At 43.6% G+C, this 19,969-nt stretch overlaps 1 protein-coding gene and 1 pseudogene across 2 annotated transcripts in view; one reads left to right on the forward strand and one right to left on the reverse strand.

Moving 5' to 3' along the window:
- Positions 1–19,969, reverse strand: part of GRID2 (glutamate ionotropic receptor delta type subunit 2) — a 984,963-nt gene that overhangs the window by 537,498 nt on the left and 427,496 nt on the right. The gene's annotated exons all lie outside the window — the stretch shown is intronic.
- Positions 12,513–19,256, forward strand: LOC134502185 (large ribosomal subunit protein uL13-like; annotated as a pseudogene).

The raw sequence follows: 19,969 nt of genomic DNA on the forward strand, positions 1-19,969 counted from the left end.
CATTTCTGCAGAATTCTGGAATATTTTCTTCATGTTGTATGGAGTCTGGAGAAGTTTGAGCAACATGTACATAGGACAAGGCTCCACAGAATTCCTGTAGTATATCATTTCAATATGCTTGCCTGTGCAGCTGTTGGGTACCTCATGTTTCCATTTATAATGTTCACAACAAAAGCATGCTTTGTGTATTACATGAAAAAAGAGCTTTAGTATTAAATGAACTTCTCCAATCTATAAATAAACTTGTCTATATAAATGAACTTCTTTTCTTGCCCAATTTATTTTACAATCCCAGGCAAGGGAAAGTTTCATTTCATTATTTCTTATCTATCCCATCTCAAGTACACTCCAAATCACCCTTAGAAATTCACATTATAAAATGAGGAAATAAAATCAAAATATATTCACATTTAGTCCCACAGTAGTGCACTCGTGCAATCATTATTATAGATTAGCCATGGAAAGTCATGATGGAGGTGGGTTTTGATGAAATTAAATTGATAAGAATAGTTGTTAGTTGTACAGATAAACTGCTGTTGTGATTAGTAATCTGTACAGAGGAAGTATGGCCTTATAAAGGTCACTTAACCTTTTCTCCTAAGTACATTCCTAAATTATTTTTTCTCATTACTTGGACTATCTTCTAAATTTTGTAAGAGTGAATCTGAATTTGATACAAAGAATACATCTGAAATAGGAAGTTTCAGCCAATCATAATTCTGTAAGTGAACATATTGATGACTGATAGATGACAGCAGGATTTTCCTTTTGTAACATCTGCTCTTCATATTTTAAAGTTTAAGCTCAGGGTCTACATTCAATTTGATAATGTAATGGTTGCCTAATCCCAAATACTCAGTCTCACAAGCTCGGGCTTAAAGATAACTGATTTATTAAGGGAATAGTATGCAAATACAGAGAAAGCTGAGAATGAGCAAAAGCGCGCCAAATACAAACTTAAAAGCCTTGCCTTCGATCCAGTCCCGCCCCAAGCACCCGTCAGTACGCGCCCCCTCCCAGGTGCTAGGAACCGTTACACACGCCTGGGAAAGTAACCTTGAACAGGATTGCAAACCCAAACATACATTCCAAAGATCCAAAACAAAGGAGAGCGCAGGAATGGAAAAACTCCGAACGAGCGAAGCGAATGGACACGGAAAATGACTTGACATGTGAAACGTTACAATGTTAACAGAACATTGAAATGGGAAACATGACAGATAAACCCTGAATCCAGAGTTTAAGAAGGAACATTTAAATAGATCTTATAGCCCTCTGGGAGAAAAAAAAAGACAGACAAATCATTGTGTTTTCAGTCCAGATCTCACCTCTTTGAAGAGTTTAATCCAGTATATAGGTCAGGATCTTTGAAATGCTATGGCAGCAATCTAAGAACAGATGGGACTAAGAGTGAGGGCATTCAGTGAATGTCAGGCACTCTTTCAATTCAGAGTATGAACTGAAAAGAAGCAACCAAGCTTGATTAACCCGTTCTCCGTGTCATGAGGATGGAGTGGGATTTATTTTGTTATGATGATTTGTTCAACATGGCTGTGCTCATTCTCAGTCAATAAAATGAGTCAACCTCCTATGGAGCAATCACGCTGCCTGAGGCTGGTTGTTAAACTGTTTGGTTTGCTGCTTTAATAATTTCTTCTCTTCTGTAATTGCTCTACGTAATGGGTATGATTCCATCCACTTTTCTCTACATTTTAACCCCCCTTTTCTTTTTTTATAATAAAAGTATTTGGTAATTGGTCCAATGAAATAACTTGAATAGTGTAATTACATGCTTATGACTTATGATTTATGACAACAGTTCTATCATGTTCTTGAACAGAGACTTTCATTTCTTAGAAACTGCCTTCCTTTTGTACTTCAATTCTTCAGTCTAAGTGTCTGACATCAAAGATGGGTGTTCCCTACTAAACAGATTATTAATCCTGCAAGTTTAATTAAATTCAGTCCTAAACCAAACATGTTAAAAGATTTAAAGGCAAATAACTTGAAATTTCCTACACTATTTTCTTTGATTTGGTTAAAAATAAATATGGGTATATCTGCAGTTCTGCACTGAGATTCCAAAGTAAATTTTGTGATCTCTGCACATTCTAAGCTTTAATTTAAAGCATTTTAAAGACCGACACACAGATACAATGAAAGCTTTTATTGATAAGTTACCTTTAGTCATAGATAAATAATCATTCCCCAGTAATCCCTGCACTGGGGAGAATTTGATTATTGTTTAAATTTTGTTGATTGATGAAGAGTTTAATTCAGTATATAGGATTAAAACCTAATGAATAACAACATGTTGATGGTAACACTTGTGTTATGCTTCACTGGGTTACCAATGTTGACATGTTGAGGCATTGGTATTATGCAAATCCATGAAGAAACCTGAGCCATGTATCCATTTGTGTTTTTCTACAAATTTAGTATATCGACTGAATATGAAAACTTTCTTGTTTGAAAGCTATTTCACTGAATTACTTGATTACTACTCCACTCATACTTAATAGTACTGGTTTCTGCATATAAACTGAGTATTATGAAAATAGTATTTTATCAACCCTTGTGAAGAGACCCGGCATTAAATAGGCAGAATGTTATTTAATTATTTATCAGATTTATATCCCAACAAATGGATCATTGAACAAATCAACCCAACGTTTTCACTTGAGGCACAAGTGACCAGGCCGAAATTATCCTACTTCAGACACATTATGCAGAGACTTAACTCTCTGGAGAAGGCTCTAATGCTGGGAAAGGTAGAAGGAAAGAGAAGAAGAGGATGACCAGCAGCAAGGTGGATGGACACAGTTACAGTGGCAATTGGTACACCATTGGAAGACCTGAAGGATCAGGTTGGGAACAGATCACCATGGAGAAAATCTATGCATGTGGTTGCTATCAGTCAGCAATGACTTGATGGAACATAATCAGCTATATCCCACTGCAACATAAAGGACTCTCAGTGGCTTACAATAATAGACTAAACACAATAGTCATTCAAAAAAATATTACAAATACATTAAAACATGCCAAACAATAGATGGCATCAGTTCTCAAAGACACTCCAGAGAAGTTGTTTTCAACTTTTTCTGGAAGGTAGAAAATGTTTGAGACAGGTGTGCCATTCTAGAGATCCAACCACCTCATGGGAAAAAAGTTTCCATTCATCTAGCTTTGCAAATCATCTTTACTTCCATTATATCCTTACACAATACATTGTGTTTTATTTTTTAAATTTCTCACCTCTCTTTTTCTGAGAATCTCATCAACTCCACCCAACTATTTCTTTCTCAGTCTTCACCCTCTTCCTGATCTTTCTTCACTCATCTTTCATATATTCATTTTGTAATTTGATCCTACTTCTTTATCTCTGTATGATCAAACCACCTCAGTGTAACTTCTCCCATACTGGTCAATCACTTTCTATTCAATACACATTTATTCAATAACTATTAATACTTGGTCCTCTCTTTTCTTATTTTAACATAACCAATTCATAAGTAACAAACTCCCACTGCATTTTATATTTTTTTTCATATCATGCCCAGCTTTCAATTACACATAACAATGGAGCAGAAACTTACTATTCTACAAAGTCATTTTTCTTTCTTTCAGCAAACATTAAATCTTTGCAACAGGTATAGGGCCTTACTACTTTTAATCAGCATTTACATATCTGGATTTCTCATCCATTTCCCCATCTTTGGTAAATATTCCACTAAGGCACCTAAATTCTTTTGGCTGCTCTAATTATTCACTATTTAAGTATAATTTGCAATTCTTTTCAATTTTCCCTTCAAACATGATTACTGTCATCTTTGAAACATTAATTTTAGACTTTTACTCCTTGTTGAATCATACAATCTAACATTTGCTGCAAGTTTGGATTTTCAGGCAACAAGGTATCATTTACATACAAAAGTACATATACATTAATAATGCAAATCAACACATCTTTTATGTCACAATAAATATGTCTTATATATTTACCCATAAATGTATTAAACAACCAAGGGGACATCACACATCCTTTCTTATTCAGTACTCAATTTTGAACAATTTGCTAAGTCTCCCATTTATTCTCACACATGCATTGCTTTCATCCTACATCATTCTTACCACATTCAGCAATCACTTCAATTCCATATTTATGTAAAGCATTCTGTAATTCCACCCTATTCACTTTATCCCACACTCCCTCTAAATGGAATAACCTTCTTTCTCACATAGATACATTTTTCAGTGATCTGCTGAAGAGCAAAAAACTGGTCTGTATATACCTGCCTTGAAAACAAGTGCACTGCATTTCCTAAGTTACGATTGTTTCCTCTTCTACTTTTCTATCAGAATTCTGCCAAACACCTTCCCAGGTCCATCTAGTAAATTCTCCCCCTCTTACCCCTGGATTCTCTCTTGCTACCTTTATATACTGTAGAGGAAAAATAATGGTATTCTTCTTCCAGTCATCAGGCAAAGTACAGCCTTCACACACGTTAAGCAATCTGGCTAGCCACTCCATAAGCAAACCACTTCCATATTTGACAATGTAACTTGAGAAAGGAAACACAAATCTGGGCTTCCAGTGGGAATGGCAGCTTGAACAATGTCTCTTTGCAATTTCACTTTGCAAATAGACTTGGCAGCACAGCATTTTTAGGGCTCAGGCAGGATTCCCTGGAGCCCAGAATTGTCCCCTACATAAAGGAGAACCCCAGGAATTACCCCCTGTGTCCTCTGGGTGGCTGGTCATAGCCAGAAGATTCTAAATGGAGTTTATAGATCAAGTGGTGAGTGATCAGCTGGGAGGTGGGACTGTCATCCTTTCCCAAGCTGATGGGCTTTAAAACTGACCACCCCATTTCTTAATGCACCAATTTGTTTGCCTTTTCTTTGCTTAAAAGAGGCTTTTTCTAACACAGAGATGAGATTTCTCTTGGTAATTTTTACATTACTATTGAAACCTAACTATTGAGCATTTGACCTTGATTTTGCATTTTATGTTTTGGGCAAAAAGAACCGATAGCTGAACTGTGGATTTACTTTATAGAAGCAAAAGATTATTTTCTTTTGGAATTGGATTTGTTTCTGTTTGGAAGCTGCTTTTGGATTATTTGCTTGTAATGAAAAACAATGGAGTTATGGTTCTGGGTTTTGATGATTAAGTGGTTTGATTTTAGAGAAATAAAGTTACTAAATGTTTAATTTAGCGCAAGAGATTAACTTTTATGTGCTTTTATATCTGTGTTGGAGAAGGTCAGAAGTCACCTGTCTTTTATGCTTTTCTGTCTATTCTTGCACTGTTTTAGTTTCTCTTGTTTCTTTTTTAGACTTATATGGTATCTGTTCTACATTCTGTATTTTGTGTTTTAATTATATTCTGAAAAATTAATAAAGCTTTATGAGAAAGGAAAAACAAATCTGCAAAATCACAACACTGTCATAAAAAGTGAGTTATATGTGGTTTCTTAATCTATAAAGCACAGCAGAGGCAGCACATTCCCCCCCCCCTTTTTTTTTTAATGTCTGGCTATACTATAAAATAAAAACACTTGTTCAAGTTCCATTTCAAAGCCTGAAGGATGATCAGAGATGGGAAAAGGGAGTCATTTCTGAGCCAAGAGTTATACAACATTTATCTCAGTAAGTTAAAACAACAACAAACTTGACATGACCATCTTTAAGAGATGATCAGAAAATCATTTAAAACAAGATCTCAATTTGTTTTGCTTCGGCATGTTGGATGATGGAAAGGGAAAGAAGTCTATACGTTATGACTCTGGCAATGTTGTATCTTTCAAAGTGAACTGGATTTCCCACAAAAAACCACAGGCTTGGATATTGATCAGTTCAAAGAAAATTCTATCCTGTTGAAAGAGAAAATGCAAAAGATTTATGAGTTCAGCTACCATCAAACCCCTCCTCTGAAACCCCTTTATACAGCAGCTGAGTTAAATATTACAACATATTCCATACATGGGCACAAAATCATAGGGCCGGGGCGGGCAACCACTGAGCCACAGGATACCTTTTCCTATTTTAATACTGTACTGTATTAACTGAAGCTTAACTCTCAGAACATAAACTAGAAATTTCGGAAAGACTATGCAGAAAGAATAACTGAATAGTTCCATCAAATTGACATGTGGTTATAGTATGGGATATAGCCAAAATAGTGTGAGGGAAACAGAAATGTATGTGTGGGGTGGGGGGAGTGGGAGTGGGAGAAGAAACAGAAATCTTACGAGGTAACACAATGATCAGCTATGCCCCCATCTTACAATGTTCCATCAGTGAGGAGAAAGACGTCTTTCAGTGTTCCATCCTAAAGGGGAAAAGGTGTCCTGCCCAGAGACAAATATTGTTGTTCATATTCAGATTTCTCTCAGCTGGCTAAGCAAGAAACTACAGGAACAGATTTCCAAATGCTCACAATAACAAATAATTACATTATTTTAAAGATTGCATTTGTGATGGATTTACAATGGTTGCATTCCAGCACCCTGGTTGGAGATCGGAAGCGTTTTCTATTTCAACTAATTTCAGGAAATCTGAGTCTTCTTTTTTCTCCTTAAATTGGCATCTCAGGGTCTGCCTCTGGATACCCACACACACACTTTCTTCTTTTAGGAACATGGGGCCATTCTGGATTTTTATAATTCCAAGTCAGACAGAAGCTGATCCACATTCTGCTCAGATTAGATACTGGTTCTTCTTGAGTTTTATCTTCAATTCAAGCATCATCTAATCTGAAAATCAGTGGTCATCCTTAATGACTCCGTCTTCTTTGTGCAATTCATCTAAATCAGACTGATTCATGACATCAATTACATTATGCTAAAAATGCATGCTGAATACTAACTATTAATATGGGAAATCGAGATCACAAAACAAAGAAATGGTTGAGTTCATACAGTCTATTAAACCATAATGTGATTTGTTTCATCTTATAATGTGTGTACCCACCCACTACATTTAGTTTTATAACCAGAGCATTGTGGTTTTTCTTAAAAACTATGGCTAAATTTTCCAGATTTGTATTGTGCACAAAAATTGGCAAACATCTATACACAAACAGAAATAATCTAATATAGTTAATATTAACATGGAAGGGAGTATACATAATTTGGTGAGATTACAATGAACAAAACACATTTATGACATCCAGGGCATGTAACTTAAATAATTTTAATATGGTAGTTGTACTAACAGTCAGGAATCATGCTGCAACTCTATAGGTCTCTAGTGTTTATTACTGCTACATAAGACAGAAAATCCTAACAAACTGAAGAAGCGTGGGAAAAACCCAGACAGATAAACCCCAAAAGTTAAGGCGGGTCTGATCTGTGTCTCTTTGAATGGCTGCTTAATTCCTCAGTACTACACATGTGTTTTCCCCCCTGGATAGAGGCCCCCTCCTGCTCGCCATCAGTACTCATGACATCACCCTCCCCTCCAGATTCACATTCCATTTCAGCCCCCTCCCTTCCAGAGGTCTCATAAGAGTCCATCTCCCCCTCTAAGCTCCCATGGGAACTGGGCAATGATGGAAATTCTTCAAAGGAAAACTCCTCCAAGGACGAATCAGTGCTGCTCTCCAGGTCTGATAACACTTCTGGCCCAGGTAGCTGCTGCTGGAAAATAGCTAGATAATTAGAAGAGTCTTCCCCCCTCCGCCTTGGGAAATGCAAGCCCAAGGTGGAGGGCTGCGGCTCTCCCTCCTCCTCTGTTTCTGGTCTGAATGCTTCAGGTGGGGGTGGGGGCTGCAAACTTACGAACTCCTCTGCTTGGGATTCCTCTGCTTGCTCAGCCAAGTGAGGAATCTCTGGTAGAGTGTGAGGCTTGGGTTTGTGAGGGAAAAGCTGATGGAATCGATGAACCACCGTTGGTGCATGTATATCTCTGGCATTCTCCCACATGCGCTCTTCCTCAGGGTACCCTTTCCAGTGTATTAAATATTGGATGCCCCTTCCCCTCCTCCTAGAGTCCAGAATTTCCTCAACTTCGTATTCCTCCTCCCCCTCCACAATTACTGGAGGTGGGGGGGGCAGTTGCGATTGTAAGGTACTTGGGGGAGGGTCTTTGGCTAGCAAGGCTCTGTGAAAGACTGGATGGATTTTCACGGATGCTGGCAGCTTTAAGCGATAAGCCACTGGATTTATCTGCTGTACCACAGTGAAAGGGCCCACAAACTTAGAGTCCAACTTCTTGGAGGGCCTGGTAGAGGTCAAAAACTTGGTAGAGAGCCACACTTTGTCTCCTACCGCAATCGCTGCCCCCTCTTGTCTGTGAGCATCTGCAGCTCTCTTGTAAGCACTCTTTGCCCTGTTCAGCTGCTCCTTTAACAACTCCTGTGCGGCTTGTTGCTCTTTAAGAAAATCAGCCGCGGCTGGAACAGTTCCCTGCTGGGAGGAGGTGGGCAACACCCAAGGGTTAACCCCATAGAGTGCTTGGAAAGGAGACATCTTGGTAGAGGACTGTCAGAATTATTATATGTAAATTCTGCCATAGGGAGTAGGGCTGGCCAATTGTCTTGCTGATAAGTGGTGTAACACCTGAGATACAGCTGTAACCATTGGTTAATTTTCCAGCAGATCAGATATTAGGGGGAGTGGGTAATTTTCCTTGACCGTGACTTTATTAAGGGAACTGAAATCGTGGACTGCTCTCATGGGTGCTTCCTGGTTTGCTGGTACCAATGGGTCAGGCTTCTTTGGTACGAAGAAGGTAGGAGCAGACACTGGGGAAGTAGATGGACGAATGAAACCCTTTTGGAGATTAGAATCCAAGTAATCCTTTAAGGTGGCTAGTTCCTTGGGGGACATGGGATATTGTTTCCTTGCTGGAAACTTGGCTCCTGGTATCAATTCAATGGTGCAATCACAGTCCCTATGGGGCGGTAGTGCTGTGGCCTCTTGTTCGCTGAAAACGTCTGCAAAATCTGCATACTTGGCTGGCAACTGGACCCCCCCTGCTTCCATGGCTTCATTGGTTGCTGAAGAGAGGAGAGCGGCTTGAATCTTGTGGTGCTGGCATTCCTTAGCTGGGAAGGAGATTGCTCCCGTAGTCCAGTTCAACAATGGGTTGTGGATCTTCAGCCAAGGTGTGCCCAGGACTATAGGCACATTAAGTGATGCAGTAACATAAAGTTGGATCCACTCAGTGTGGTCTCCCATTGTTAGTTGCAAAGGTTCTGTGAAACTTCTAATCGGCCCTGCCTTGAGGGCTGGCCATCAATGGTCTCCACTTCTATGGGACGTGGCAATTCTATGGTCAGGATGTTGAAGTCTTGTATGGTCTATACATCAATAAAATTGGTGGAAGCTCCGGAATCCACGAGGGCCTCTAGCTTGACCTGGTGGTCTGGGTTTACGTGCATTATGACTGGTAAGTAGTAAAAAGATTGCCTGGAATCCTTGGAATGAGCCCTTCTTAATTGATTGATGGTCTCCCTGCTGAGCTCTGTGGAGGGAGACCGACGGAGTTTCCCTGGTTGGAAGTAGAGGTGGAGGTGGCTCTTGTTTCAGCTACTTGCCCTGGGGCTCTTATGGAATTTGCTTGGCTTCTCGCTGGGCAAGCTCTCACCATGTGCCCCTGGACTCCGCAGTAGAAACAGAGGGCTCTCTCTCTCCTTCTCTGTCTCTCAGCCTCAGAAATAAGCCTCCTGCTCACCCCGATCTGCATTGGCTCCTCTGGTCCTGAGTAAGGAGATGCTGCGGAGAGAGCTGGAAATCCTGGAAGCGCCCTGAGGCCCCTGCCTCTCCCCAGCTGCATCTGTCTGAGCTCTTCTAGCCTGGCATCTATGACCACAGACAACTGATATAAACCTTCTATGGTAGCTGGTGTTCCCTGGCACACTAATTCATTTTTTATTTCCTCATCCAGCCCCTGTTTGAATTGGTCTTTCAAGGCACTCTCATTCCAGTCCAGAACTCCAGCTAACAGCTTGAAATCAGCAATGTAGATTCCCACTCTCTTGTTGCCTTGCTTGAGCTTCCGAATTTCCTGGCTGGCAGTGACCTCTCTGATTGGGTCATCAAAGTGTGCTCAGAACCCTGCCAGAAAATTCTGTTAGTCGTTGAGAATTGGGTCATTGTTCTCCACCATGGGAATAGCCCATTTGGCTGCTGGGCCCTTTAGCAGACTTAAAATGAAGGTGACTCTGTTTCTGTCTGTGGGAAACTCTGATGGTCTGCTGTCGAAAAACATTGTGCACTGTGTGAGAAAAGTTCTCAACTGACCTGCTTCTCCTCCAAACGTCTCTGGTAGACTGCCCTGGGATCTCAAGACTACTGGCGGAGCTGCTGCTGCTGCTGCTGCTGCTGGCACCAGTTGTGGGTTAACCGGAGCTGGTTGTTGTAACTGCTGTAGCATAGCTGCTTGTAATGTGTTGATCTGGAGATCTACTTGTTGGTGGTGTTGTTGCAGGTCTGCTGCCAGTTGTTGGATGGCCTGCCGAATTTCTTGGTTTTCCAAAGATGTTTCCCAAATGTCTCTCCTTTATTTTTCTTTGTTCCTCCCTCTTTCAATGGGAATAGGAGTTTGTTAGGATTCATGTCCTAACAGTCAGGAATCACGCTGAGATGAGGAATAGGTCTCTAGTGTTTATTACTGCTACTTAAGACAGAAAATCCTAACACACTGAAGAAGCATGGGAAAAACCCAGACAGATAAACCCCAAAGGTTAAGGTGGGTCTGATCTGTGTCTCTTTGAATGGCTGCTTAATTCCTCAGTACTACGCATGCATTTTCCCCCCTGGATAGAGGCCCCCTCCTGCTCGCCATCAGTACTCATGACAGTAGTAGTAATCTTCTTAATGGTAAAATGTCCACAGAAGTCTTTGCTTAGATTAAAAGGAGTGCTGTTTGCACTCTTAACTATATTTGAAGGATGCTTAATAGATGCCGGAATGGAACACAAGATAAAGAGATTTACTTTATATCAATAACGCATCATTTTTCAAAGCAGCACATGAGTGCTATTGGTATATAATGTTAAATTAACGTAATCAAAGTTTTCTAATCAAGTTAAGTTGTAACAAAGCTGCAGTTTCAATGAAGATAGAAAAAAACAAGTTTAATTAAGGAAAATACTGTTTCTGGGAAGGACTTCAGCAACAAGCACCTGCAACGGTACTGATATACAGTACCATCAACTGATCATTCTTTTGGTAGATAAACTGGTAGCTAGGAAGCCAGAATACTCAGCTGATGGAATTAACACAACATACTGTGTAACATCTTGAGGCAAGTGGGCACACTGGGAATATAGAGAACATGTCATGGTGCTCTCAGAAAATGGATACAAGTCCATATTTTTTACGAATGATCTGTTTCACGGTTGTGGAATAATTTTCAGGTCAGAACGTTGCTATCCATCTCCAAGTTTTCTTATTCATTTAACAATTCAAACAGGGAACATGTCAAAATTCCTATTTTAGGGATGATCATGCATTGTAGGATAAAGTGAAATGATTTATGAACTAATTATTTTACATAAAACACTGCACCAGTTAATAAAGGACAGATCAGATTTATAACTGAACTGATGTCAAACTGAAATTGAATGAAATTTGAATGAATGGTGATGGTGAACTTGCAATCTAAATACAAAATAAATCAGAGTTCCTATTGGACCTATCCATGCTTCTTTTGCAGATAGACTTTGTGAAGTGTGGCAGAGAAACATTATTTGAAATTACTTCATTGTGTAAAGCTACTTTAGTCTTCAGAACTTTTTTTTTTAATCTACTTGGCTCTAGGATGTGGCCATCTGTCTAAAAACAGGAAGAAAATATGCCATGATGTTGGTAGTGTTATTTTGAAGCTCCAGCTGAGTAAGCAGCATTCGTGAGCAGGAGGTGACATAATAGCTTTCGATATGTGAGAATGAACTGAAAGCAGCCCTCAAGCAAAGTGGTGTTGTTTGTATGTAAGAGTAGTTGATCCCTATAGAACTACAGAAATTGCCTTTAACGTTTTGACATTACCGAGGCATTTGATTCCTCATGTTTCCTTTTCATAGTAGAGTATCAAAAAAGAACAACCACCCATGGTAAGAAATTCCGGAGGTTATTTAACTTTGATTTCTTTGCATGGGATATCTGTAAAGATTTAGAGAAATAGAAGATAATGGTGATACAGGAAATTTTACATGCTATTAAAAAACAAACTGTCCCTAAAAGAGGCCAAATATTCTAAGGTGCATATAATTCTGGTTCTAATTCATCTAATCCTGGTTTTCTACCTTCCCTTTTGGCCATGTTGTTTGCAATTTTTTTGAACATTGTGCCCCAGTGGAGCTTCCCCCTGCAACCCTCTGCTCAAATCACTCTTCAAAGGACACTTCTATAAAAATCATTGGCTCAACTCTTAATCTTAATATACTGTAGAAATAAAGCATAATGACAGTTGTCTTCCTACCCTACACCTCTTGTCTTCTCCATAACATTTTAAGTATAACTTCTTTCTTCCTTCTTCCAGCAGCCAAAGAAGCAGCCATGATGGAGGTGAAAATATTGGTGATTGATGGACATGGCCACTAGCTAGGTCATCTTGCAGCCACCTTGCAAGTTTGCTGGGGTGCAAAGCTGTGGCCATGTGACATGAAGGGATCAACATATTTGGCAAGTTCTATTATAACAACTTGAAATATCTTGTTTTCCTCTACAAGAGTATGAATGCTCTCCTGCTGTCATTCTGTGCTCCCAATCAAAACCTTTGGAGAACTTTAGTTCTTTTTAGTTCAAGGAATGCCCCCACACAAAACCAAATACAGTCAGGCTGTCATGTCCCCCGTTGCGATATATACATACATCACAATGGGGAGCATGCCTTTCCGATGAAGGGGAGCGGGGAGGAAAGAATCAGTGCTAATCCCATAAGCACTGAAAGACAAAACAGATAAAGGACAAAGGAGCCATACTTTGGCCCTGACCCAGGAAGCCATCATCCTATCTCCCTGACATCTCTGCATTACCATGGGGGACACACCTGCTCCGGACACAGGAAGAGGACAGAGGTAATCAGCGTTAATCCCCCTGATCCATCGAGACTCCGGAATTGCCCCCTGATCGCCTATCGAGACTCCGGGGTCACCGTCGGTCAAGACTTTGGGACAATGGGGGGTGGGGAAGGATCAGGTCCGCGCCGTGGGTATTTACCGGCTACCTCGCATGCCATGTGCTCATTCCCGTCTTTCTCCATGTCTGCATTCTATTCTTAATAAACCAGATATCCTTAGCCCTGGCTGGTGAGTCTGTGTTTTTTCTGAATAAGGCAACCATCACATAAAGATGGGAATCAAAAAAATTTTCCGCTAGCACCATTACAGATTTCGTCTGTGAGGGATCAAAGCTGGCGATGGAAAGACTCAACCCATGAAGAGGTGGCTACCAGAGGACCGGCGACAGGGCACCCGACACCACGGCATGGGCGATCGGTGAGAACACCATTCCCAGACGGTACAAAATCCAGGAGGGTTCGAGATCAAGCTCGGAGGAGGAGGAGGCCGGAAGGAGCAGGACACCTGAAGCCACCAGAGAGTCGCAGGGTGAGCGGGTCACCCTGGACGAGACACCGGGATCCCTGCCAGGGACGCTCGGTGTGTCTAGGGAGCCACGGGACCAGCTGTCCTTGATGATCGCAGGAGCCGAAGGAAGGCGCCAGATCGGACGAACTGAGGAATGCTCCCAGACAGCTGAGAGGCTGAGGATAATGGAGGCGAGGCTGGAGTCAATTGAACAGCTGTTCCTGCAATGGTCGGTGGCATGGGAATCCCGAGGAAGGGGTGAGGTGGAACCAGGTACCAGAAGTTCATCACCCCCCCTCCCACCCCTGAGATGCAACAGCCGGGGAGAGGAAGGAGATGGCAGGAGGCTGAGGCAGCGCCGGGCAGAGTTCACCTCGCGGAATCCGCCAGGAGGTCATCTTCCCCCCTCCCACCATGGAGATGCAACCGCTGGGAAGAGGCTGGAGCCGGCATGAAACTGAGGCAATGCCGCCCGGAGTCCGGCTTGAGGAATCCCCACACTGAGACCGGAGAACCTCGGCAGCCCGAGGTACGTCCAGACGACCAGATGTGGTTTGGAGCCCACCAGGAGTGGGGGTGAAAGACTTCAGGGTCAAATTCGACGGGGATCCAGCAACATTATCCTTCTTCCTAACAAATGCCAAGAACTACATGGAAGAATTTGGGCCATATTTCCACTCAGAAAAGGGCAAAATTAATGCCATTAATGCGGCTGACTGGTATGTGCAGCTATACCAGGCAGAAGCCCCAGAGCTCGATGACTTCAACGAGTTCCTCTGGGCACTAAATCTGCACTTCAGAGACCCCTTAGAAAAGAAGAGAGCGAAGAGATCCCTAAGGGGAATCAGCCAAGGGCAACGATCTGTAGCAGATTATGCCATGGAGTTTAAAGCACTGGTTGGAAAGGTGGTGGACTGGTCGCAGTCTACCCTAATTGAACGTTTCAAAGAGGGTCTGAACTTGGACGTTCTGAGGTGGGCATTATGCAGAGATGACCCAAACACTCTATATGAGTGGATACTGCTGGCCGGTAAGGCGGAAAATGCCCAGGAAACCTTCCTACAAGCCAAGAGGGCGGCGCAACAAGCGGCGACGGTAAACGGACCCCGAACCACTGCAGGACCAGTGAGGCCAACATCCCAAACCTGGAGAGAGGAGAGGGAGCGATGGTTCGCCAAGGGGCAGTGCCTTCGATGTGGGAAAGAGGACCACAAAGTGGCGGCGTGCCCGAAAACAAAGGTAGTTGACAGGCCAGGAAAAACAATGGGCAAAGCACCCGTAGTGCCCAAAAAGATGCCAGCAGCCAGGGGAGAGATAGGAGCAAAAGAACTACCTTACTCCAGTGAAGAGGACAACGACCAGGAAGAACCGGCGGGAAACGCCAGCCACCTGCCCTGAGAAGCGCCAGAGGGCAGGTGGAGGAGGAGAATGGGTGCAGAGATGTCTGGGTGAGTGCCAACTGTCCCACCCTGTACGTAAAAGTTAAGTTAAGTTCCACTGAGAAGTCGGTTGAAGTCTGGGCCCTAATAGACTCGGGCTGTTCCAGGTGCCTAATGCACCTGGACATGGTTGCCGATTTAAATCTCCCCTGCTTTCCATGTCAGCACCACATAGTGTTCACGCAATTGGATGGTTCGGCAGCGGGAGGGGGCCCGGTCACCCAATTCACCGGAGAAGTGGCGCTGCAGTTAGAAAGCCACTGGGAGAGACTGAAATTTGTCGTGGCACCGGTGGGCCACCCTTTAATCATCTTAGGCATTCCGTGGCTGGTACGAAGGAACCCATACATAAATTGGGAAACCAGGACGATCACGTTTGCAGACGGCTTCTACCAAGCACCTACAGGGGACCGAATTCCCCATGCTGCGGTGGGGAGGGCGGTGTCTACAACCACACATCTGGCTTCAGCAGCCCTGGAAGGCTTGCCGGACAGGTACACTGAGTTTGCAGATGTGTTCGGGCTGAATGAAGCAGACAAACTCCCACCCCACAGAAAGACTGACTGTGCGATAGAACTGGTCCCCAACACACCCTTGCCAAAGCCAAAAATTTACGCAATGACCCAGAAAAAACTGGCAGCATTGCAGGAGTTTGTGGACAAGAACTTAGCACGAGGCTTCATCGAGCCCGCAAACTCGCCAGTTGGAGCCCCAGTGTTGTTCAGAGAAAAAAAGGATGGGACATTAAGACTCTGTACAGACTACCGCGGATTGAATTCGGTTTCCATATCAAACAAATATCCCTTGCCCCTAATCAAAGACATATTAGCACATCTGGCAAAGGGGAAAATATTCTCTAAACTGGACTTGCGAGAAGCCTATTTCCACATACGCATACGGGAGGGGGATGAGTGGAAGACGGCTTTCAATTGCCCACTGGGATCATTCCAATATAAAGTATTACCGTTTGGTTTGGCAGGGGCACCAGGGGTATTTATGCAATTGATCAACGAGGTCTTGCACGAACACTTGTTCAAGGGGGTCCTGGTGTATTTAGACGATGTATTGATATATTCTGAGACTGAAGAGGAGCACGAACACTTGGTTAAGCAGGTACTCAGGAAACTCCACAAAGCCGAGCTATTTGCCAAGCTTTCTAAGTGCGAGTTTCACAAATCTCAGCTAGATTATCTGGGTTACAGAATCTCTGAGAGGGGCATCGAAATGGACCCTGGGAAAGTCCAGGCCATTCTGGCATGGGAGCGCCCGCGCACTAGGAGGCAACTACAAAGTTTTCTGGGATTTTCTAATTTTTACAGGGGGTTCATCAAGGGACTAGCGGAAATCGTTTGGCCCCTAACTAATTTACTCCACACCAAGGGTTTGGGAGACACGCGCAAGGCACGAAACCCGGGAGCGCTACTTAACTGGACACCTGATTGCCAAAGAGCTTTTGATTATCTCAAAAGCCTGTTCACAGCCGAACTGGTTCTACAACACCCCGACCCCACCAAGCCCTTTGTGGTCCAAGTAGATGCCTCCGATTTCTCAATTGGGGCGATCTTGCTTCAGCGGGATCCAAATGATCAGCTGAAGCCCTGCGCGTACCTCTCCCGCAAGTTCTCCGAAACAGAACGGAGATGGCATGTATGGGAGAAAGAGGCTTTTGCCGTCAAAGCTGCCTTAGAGGTATGGCGACACCTCCTGGAAGGGGCCACTTGCCCCTTTGAGGTCTGGACGGACCACAAAAACCTGGAAGCGCTCAGTACCCCAAAACGCCTCAGCCCCAAGCAGGTTCGCTGGGCTCAATTTTTCAGCTGCTTTAATTTTCAGCTGAAGTTCATACCAGGAAGAAAGAACTTAGCTGACGCTCTCTCTAGGCGGCCCCAGGATGCCAGTCAGGCATCAGACATTATAGGTACTGTGTGGACCGACACACAGCTGGGTTGCCAAGCTGTCATGCGCAGCCAAACTGGAACGCAGCATACTCCGGCACAACCGCCCGCAAGTCGAGGGAGACACAGGTCAATTTCATCGCAATTGCAACAGCAGTTCGTACAAGCCTTAAAAATGGATACATGGTTGCAAACCAATAAAAACAATGTTTCTTTTGAAAATGATTTGGCCTGGAAACAAAATAGCCTGTACGTGCCAGAGCAATTGCAAGGAGAGGTTCTGAGACGTTCTCACGATGACAAAATGGCAGGGCACTTTGGCTTTGCAAAAATGCTACATCTGGTAAGGTGACAATTCTGGTGGCCTATGCTTAGGAGGGATGTAAAAGATTATGTCGCTGCTTGCCCTACATGTGCTTTGCCCAAGCGAAAAGTGGGTAAGCCCCAGGGACTATTGCAGCCGGTGGCAAGCCCCTCCCACCCTTGGGAGGAAATCTCGATGGATTTCATCGTAGACTTGCCACCTAGCCAGCGGAAAATGGTCATCTGGGTGGTTAAGGGTTACTTTTCAAAACAGGCCCATTTTATTCCATGTGCCTCCATTCCCTCTGCTCAACAGCCGGCACACCTCTTTTTAAATCACATCTGCAAATTACACAGTACCCCCTCCCGCTTGGTCACAGATAGGGGTACACAATTTACTTCACAATTCTGGAAAGCATTTTTGAAGTTGATTGGCACCAAGCAGGCATTGTCCACTGCTTGGCACCCCCACACGGACGGCTCTACGGAAATCCTTAACTCCACCCTGGAACAATTTTTGCGCTCCTTCGTAAGCTACCAGCAAGATAATTGGGTAGACTTACTCCCCTTTGCTGAGGTGGCATACAACAATGCAGTGCACCAGAGCACAGGCCACACCCCCTTCCGGGTAGTCTATGGATGAGACTTCGTCCCGATCCCGGAGTTGCCACAGCCAGCTACCCCGCCTTGTTCCCCAGATGACTGGGCTGCTCAGCTAGCCAACGTTTAGCCAATCATTCAGCTGGCTCTCTCCGAAGCCCAAGCAACCTACAAGCATTATGCGGACAACCACCGGGCTGTGCAGCCAGACTTCAAAGTGGGAGATAAGGTCTACCTCTCCACTAAATTCATTAAGTCTCCGCAGCCCTCAAAGAAGTTAGCCCCCAAGTTCATTGGCCCTTTTCCAATAGTGGAAATAATCAACCTGGTAACTTTTAAGTTAGAATTGCCACACAACTTGAAACGCATACACCCGGTGTTCCATTGTGCCTTACTGAAACCGGCTACCTCCTCAAAGTGGCATAATGAAACCCCCCTGCCTCCTCCCATCATGATCGATGGGCAGCAGCACTTTGAAGTAAAGGAGGTTCTAGATTCTCGAAGGCTACGGGGCACCCTTTAGTACCTGGTCCGCTGGAGACATTTCCCCCACCCTGAGTGGGTGCATGCCCGGGATGTCTCAGCGCAATGGCTAGTCACACGCTTCCATGCAGCGTATCCTTCCAAACTGGCGCCTTGAAGTTTTTTGGGGAGGCAGTATGTCATGTCCCCTGTTGCGATGTATACATACATCACAACGGGGAACATGCCTTTCTGGTGAAGGGGAGTGGGGAGGAAAGAATCAGTGCTAATCCCATAAGCACTGAAAGACAAAACAGATAAAGGACAAAGGAGCCATACCTTTGCCCTGACCTGGGAAGCCATCATCCTATCTCCCTGACATCTCTGTATTACCACGGGGGACACACCTGCTCCGGACACAGGAAGAGGACAGAGGTAATCAGCGCTAATCCCCCTGATCACCCATCGAGACTCCGGAATCGCCCCGATTGCCCATTGAGACTCCGGGGTCACCGTCGGTCAGGTCTTTGGGACAATGGGGGGTGGGGAAGGATCAGGTCCACACCGCGGGTGTTTACCGGCTACCTCGCATGCCATGTGCTCATTCCCGTCTTTCTCCGTGTCTGCATTCTATTCTTAATAAACCAGATATCCTTAGCCCTGGCTGGTGAGTCTGTGTTTTTTTGAATAAGGCAACCATCACACAGGCTGCCTTAGAAAGGCTGAATGTTTTGGATGGAATCCTACCAACCTGATGAAAAACACAAAGGAATAGCGGTCCCAATGGCTTTGAAAATGGTCTTGTTCAAACTCACACAGGATTGCTTATTTAGGTTGCCTTGCCCATGAGATTGGGTAGAAGTACCAGACCATCACAGCCAGTCTGGAGCAGAAACATAAGGGGAAGGCCAAGTTCCATTATGCAAGACGTAGCAACTGATGAAATTCTAAAGCAAGTAAAATGTGGGGGCTAAATACACAGATGTTCTGAAACAGTATGGTGTCCTGGTTTAAACCAAGGTCTAGATTTAGTTCACAATACAGAATATGGTTTATATATGCACAAAAATTATAATTACCAGCTGGCATGGGATCGAGTTTGCCAGCAATATATTTTGCTTATATTAATCTGTAAAGCATGTTGTGACTGTGCAGGTAGCAGAAACTAGTTGATTTTTGACTGCTCTTAGAAGCTAAACAGGGTGAAACTGGATTAGTGTTTGGAGACTACTACATAATCCCAGGACTATAGCTTAAATTGGGAAGTAAAAAAAAAATTCAAACCACTTCCATAATACCACCAAGAAAACTGCATGATGCAATCACCAGGAGTCAATATTAACTTGCAGGGATCTTTTCCTCTTTAATTAAATTTGTAGATGCATTCAGTTAAGAAATAGCAATAATAATATAAGTAGTATAATCTGTAAACTGAGTGTCATAGTATTAGGATATTGATCACTATCAAGTCAAATATTGTCAGGCCTATAGGGTAGACCGCGGGACGCGGTGGCGCTGCGGGTTAAACCGCTGAGCTGCCGATCGGAAGGTCGGCGGTTCGAAACCGCGCGGCGGGGTGAGCACGGAGTTGCTCGTCCCAGCTTCTGCACACCAAGCAGTTCGAAAACATGCAAATGTGAGTAGATTAATTGGTACCGCTTCGGCGGGAAGGTAACGGCGTTCCGTGAGTCATGCTGGCCACATGACCCGGAAGTGTCTATGACAAT

Source organism: Candoia aspera, chromosome 8 (genome assembly GCF_035149785.1).
Source record: "Candoia aspera isolate rCanAsp1 chromosome 8, rCanAsp1.hap2, whole genome shotgun sequence".
Taxonomy (NCBI): Eukaryota; Metazoa; Chordata; class Lepidosauria; order Squamata; family Boidae; genus Candoia; species Candoia aspera.